Below are 6,000 nucleotides of genomic sequence, written 5' to 3' on the forward strand. Positions count from 1 at the left end.
ATTATAAACATTTACTCAGTTTTTAGATCCAGTGTTTCTATGCTGCTGTGACTTAAATCAATTTCTAACCTGCTACTCTGTTCTGTAATTTCCTTGTAAATCATCTTCAGCACTCAGTCGATGGAGAGGAAGCCTACAAATTCCCTAAATTAAAACCATCCCCAATGTCAAGCATGGAAGTTTCAGATAACCAAGTGATTGTTTAAAACAAAGTCTTTATTGATAATCCATTGTTGCTCGTCCGAGGAGCACCTTGAAAGTGATACAAAGTATTGCAAGGCATAAAGCTTTAAGGGTTACATCAAAGTGTTCTGAGAATGATACTTCAAAGACATAACAAAGAGGTGTGAATTGCTACATATCTACACATATCTATCTCTGTGGTTAAAACTTCCCGGGTCTCAGGCATACGTTTAATGGCTACAGTGTGGAAACTTTCCAGGAGGCGCCCATTATCAAAGCATTACATTCCTACATTTGCTACTCAAAGGTGAGAAAGAGAAAAGGGAGGGTAGAGGGCCGGATGGCTCTTTGGCTTTGATATGTAACTGCATGGGAAAGCATTCTACAGGAAAAATCAATTTTAACATTTAATACTGAGTATAAACCCCTTCTTCACCCAAAGGGTGATTAACATGTGGAATTCACTGCCACAGGAGGTGGTGGCGGCCACAAGTATAGCCACCTTCAAGAAGGGTTTAGATAAAAATATGGAGCACAGGTCCATCAGTGGCTATTAGCCACAGTGTATGTGTGTATATAAAATTTTTTGCCACTGTGTAACACAGAGTGTTGGACTTGATGGGCCGTTGGCCTGATCCAACATGGCTTCTCTTATGTTCTTATATGTTCTTATAAACCATATGCTTGACATACTGCCCCCCCTAAGGCTTACTCCAGGGTTTTTCTGGATGCAGTAGGTAAAACTTCTTTATTAACTGGGGAGCTCTCACGTTTGCGGCTTCAACGCACTCATCGTGACTGGGGGGGAAATGTTTCTATCTAATTAAAAAATACAACACGCCCCTCTTCAATCTTACATCCAATATCTCTTGCACCTCATGGTGACTCTGACCCTCAATTTGAATCAGTTGAGGGGCTGGTGGTCGCGGATGCCAAGTCATGGCCCCAGGATTCCGCCGTAATAGACTGCAATGAAAGACAGGATGAATTTTACTAAACAGTTTTGGCAAGTCTAATTCCACCGTCACTTGATTTATGATCTTCTTTATTTTAAAAGGTCCTAAGAATTTATAAGCCAGTTTCTTAGATGACTGAGGAATTGGCAAGTTTTTGGTGAATAAAAACACAGTCTCTCCCACTTTAAAATCCCAGACTGGGGAGTGCTTCTTATCGTAATGTTTCTTGTAAGTATCTTTGGCAGCTTCCCGATTCTCCTGTATTACTTTCCAGTCTTTCCCCAAAGTTCCCCACCACTGTTCAAACGAGGAAGACATTGTAGTTGTTTCACCCCCTCATACCTATTCACTACTCTAAAGGGCAAGGCTTTAGTGGAGCTGTGAATGCTGTTATTGTATCCATATTCTGCGAAGGGCAGCAATCCCATCCAGTTGGACTGTTGGTGATTCACATAGCACCGTAAATATTGTTCTAGAAGCGCATTCACTCTCTCCGTCTGCCCGTCCGTTTGGGGGTGGTATGCTGAGCTCAGACCTTGTTCAATGTTGGTTAATTTGCAAAACTCCCGCCAGTAGTTGGCAACAAACTGTGGGCCTCGGTTGCTAATGACCTTATCAGGGAATGAGTGTAATCTCACAATGTGTTGAAAGAATAAACATGCTAATTTTTTGGCGTTGGGTAGTTTTGTGCAAGGTATGAAGTGGGCTTGCTTTGAGAATGTGTCCACCACTACTAAGATTACTGTTTTCTGTTGAGACACCGGCAGTTCCACTATGAAGTCCATTGAAACTACTGCCCACGGTCTCCCTGCAGTTTCTATGGGTTGTAAGAGTCCAGGAGGCTTCCCCCCCTCTTTTTGGCCATGATGCAGATGGGGCAGGTGGAAACATACTCGGAAATCTTTTTTCATGTGAGGCCACCAAAATTGTCTATTCACTAGGTGTAGGGTTTTCACGTAACCAAAATGCCCAGAAATTTTATTATTGTGGCAGAGTTGTAACACTTCTCCCCCGAGACTTTCCGGCATGTAAAGTTTCCCATCATGGTACCAGAATCCTCCTTCCCCTTTTTTCACTCCTTCTGGTTTTGAGTCTCCCTCTTTTTCTACTTCTGTAATCTTTCTCCTCTCCCACTTTCTCCAAGATCGCCCCTTTTTTTCTTTGATCTGGTTGTGACCATGCCAGTTACGTGATCGGGTGATATGATAGGGTCTATCACTTTTTCTTTCTGACTATTATGCTGGGGAAGTCAAGACAGGGCATTGGCCAAAAAATTCTTGGATCCTGGGATATGTTTTAGTGTAAAGTCGAATTTAGCAAAGAATCCCGCCCACTGGATTTGTTTTTCATTCAATTTCCTGCGCCCTGTTAGGGCTTCTAAGTTTTTGTGGTCTGTCCAAATTTCAAACGGAACTCTGGCTCCCTCTAGCCATGATCTCCAAGTCTTCAGAGCAAAAGTTACTGCGAATACCTCTTTATCCCATACGGACCAATTCCGTTGTTCTTGAGAGAATTTTTGGGAGATGTATGCACAGGGGCGTAATCTCCCTTCATTGTCAGCCTGCATTAATATTGCTCCTACAGCCATGTTGGAGGCATCGCTTTGGACCACAAAAGGTCGCAGTTCATCTGGGTGGCTGAGAACGGGTTCGCTAGTGAACAGTCTTTTCAGTTTGTTGAATGCCTCTTGGCATTTAGGGGTCCAGGCCAATTTTGCCCCTAGTCTTTTCGCCTCCGGACCCTTCCCTTTTCTCTTTAATAGATCAGTTAATGGTAATAAGGTGTGTGCAAAGCCTTGTATGAAATTACAGTAAAAATTCGCGAATCCGAGGAATGATTGGAGCTGTCTACGTGTCCTCGGGGGTTCCCAATCTAGCACCGCTTGTATCTTGGCCGGGTCCATCGCTAGCCCTTTCCCAGATACTCGATAGCCTAGGTAATCCAGTAATTCACATTTAGATAACTTAGCACACAATTTGTGCTCGTACAAGGTTCCGAGAACCTTCCTCACTAATTTCACATGTGATTTCAAATCTGGTGAATAAATAATTATATCATCCAGGTACACCACGACCACCTTTGTATAAGTATTCTCTTAGTACTTCTTTAATGAAGTTCATGAATACTCCCAGCGCCCCTTGTAATCCAAATGGCATGACCAAATATTCAAACTGACCCATGGGGGTGTTAAAGGCAGTTTTCCATTCATTGCCTTCCCTGATTCGCACTCTAAAGTAAGTGCCCCTCAAATCCAATTTTGTGAAAATCTTCCCCTCTGAGACTGTGCTTAGCAAATCCTTGATCAAGGGGATAGGATAAGCATTTGACGTTGAGATTCCATTAATTCCCCTAAAGTCTGTGCAGAGTCTAAGCCCCCTGTCTTTCTTTTTCCTAAAGAGTACCAGGGCTGCGTGTGGGGCTGTTGCCAGTCTAATGAAACCTCTCTTCAAATTTTTGTCAAGGAACTTTCTTAGTTCTGCTTTTTTGGCCCACCCCATCGAATATAACTTAGCTTTGGGCAGCTCTTGCCCGGGAATCAATTATATTGCACAATCTGTGCTCTGATGAGGAGGGAGCTCGTTCGCTTCTTCCTCACTGAACATCCCCCTTAAGTCTTTGTACTCTTTAGGGATGGATCGGACTTCTTCTATGGTCAAACACATTCTCTCATTTCTAGGGGGTGGTTTCGCTCCCCACGCCTTGTCCCAATGATGGCATTTGCATGTACTGTCAGTAAAGTCTATGCTCTGGTCCCCCCATCTGATGTCGGGTTCATGCTTAGCTAACCAGCCCACTCCCAGAACCACATCAAATGAGGCCGAGGGGGGCAATCATGAAAAGTTCAGCATCCCAGTGATTTTCTATGCCCACTGCTACGGCTTGAGTCTGCTCCACGCAGGGCTCCCCTTTCATTACTATCCCATCGATTTGCTCAAATTGTATGGGATGAGGTAGTGGGACTTTGGGGAGACCTAATGCTTCTACTAGTTTGGGAGTAATTATTTCCCTAGTGCACCCTGAGTCAATTAGCGTCCGAACATGTATGAATCTCTTCAGTCTCGAGTTCAGTAAAGTCAATGGGATAAAAAATGAAGATCCAGTTATTCTCACCCTCAATGCTGCCGTTAAATACATGACCTGCTGCTTGGCACCCTTCAGTGCAGGTCGTCCTCGTTTTCTGCTGGCTCTTCGTCCCAAGATATCTTGCTTAGCTCATCGATGATGATGGTCTCCTCTTCGGTAATGGTTGGGGTCATGGTGCTCCCTTTTGCCGACTCCTTAGCGCTCCCTGATGGCTTCTTGGGTGCTGAGGCGCCTGGTTTCAGAGTAAGGGGGGGCCTCGAGGTCTTTCTGGGCAGTTAGCCGCCAGGTGGTTTGGATCCCCGCAGCGAAAACATTTCTGTGGTGTTGGCGGTTTGGCGGCCTCTCCAGCCTGAGGGGCCTTTTTCCCTTCGGATTTCGCCCCTGACCGAGACTCACGTCCCCCCTTACCCCCTTGCTGCTGTTGACGTTGCAGGGCCACTCTCTTCATGTTAGTTTCTACCTCGCCAGCTAGTTGTACCCACCCCACTAGTGTGGTGGGGCGAGCTTGCTGCAAAGCCCAGTCTAACGCGTTCAGGCCCCTCTGGAACTGTTCTATCTTCATCACTTTGTTCCAACCCCATACCTTAACCATGTTGGCTCTGAATTCGGCAGCGTACTCACGTACCAATTTCGACCCCTGTATCTGAGGGCCGTCAGTGCTCTGGTTTCTTGCAGCGGGTCCTCGTATTGGGTGAGCAGTGCTTGCAGGAAAGCAGCCACCATGTGCAACTCCAGACTTCTGGTCTCGCACAGGCTCACGTACCATCTCTTGGCTGCTCCCTTCAGTTTCGACCCCAAGTAATCCACTCAGCTGAATTTGTCCAGGAAGGTATTCCCCCAATAGTGCATGTAACTATTGGCTTGGATGGAGAAGTATTCCACTTCTTCGGGGTCCCCGTCAAATGTCACATCCAGCTCTCTTCCCTGGCTGTAGTCTCGTGGCCCAGGTGGCAGCGTCGCTGGCGGCTGCACTGGAGCCGGGAGCATTGGGACTACCGGCAGAGCTGGGAGTTGGGGCGCCAATGGTGGCCTTCCAACCGGGGGTATTATTCCCCCTCTCGGGTCCGCAGGTCTCAGCACGCGGTCGATTTGTCTTCTAATTTCTTGCGCCATGAAGGTGGCGTTGGCTTGGATCTCATCCCTCAAGCCCCTGGCGATGTCTGCCATTTAGTTCCTCATGGTTTGGAGTATGCCTCTCTCGAGCAGCCCCCTTCTCTCCTCACTACTCAAAGGTGAGAAAGAGAAAAGGGAGGGTAGAGGGCCGGATGGCTCTTTGGCTTTGATATGCAACTGCATGGGAAAGCATTCTACAGGAAAAATCAACTTTAACATTTAATACTGAGTACAATCCATATACTTGACACCCATTCTTTAATAACATTCCAAACAGCAACACTCTGACATCCAGTGACAGTCACAGCCTTCCAATGTGCGTGTTCTTCTGGGGTTCTACAGTCTGGTTTCATTTTCCCAGAGAGCAGGAGAAGCAGAGACAGAAGAAAGCAGGTATCTGCTGTAATTTCTAAGATGCCAAAGCAGCTTACAAAAGCAACCAAAATAATACCAGTGAATAGCAAATGACAACAGAACAGTAAAACAAGCCAAGAGGGTAGTTCTGTGCAGGCCTGAGGCAGAACCCCAATGTGACCCCCCCAGCAGATATTTCACACGCGCACAAAGTGCGCACGTGGAACGATGATGTCACCAAGAGGTGATGTCATCACACCGGCCCCTCAGCATGTCCCCTGCGTAGCGCTGGGCAGGCGCTGGAGAGGGG

Source organism: Heteronotia binoei, chromosome 9 (genome assembly GCF_032191835.1).
Source record: "Heteronotia binoei isolate CCM8104 ecotype False Entrance Well chromosome 9, APGP_CSIRO_Hbin_v1, whole genome shotgun sequence".
Classification (NCBI taxonomy): Eukaryota; Metazoa; Chordata; class Lepidosauria; order Squamata; family Gekkonidae; genus Heteronotia; species Heteronotia binoei.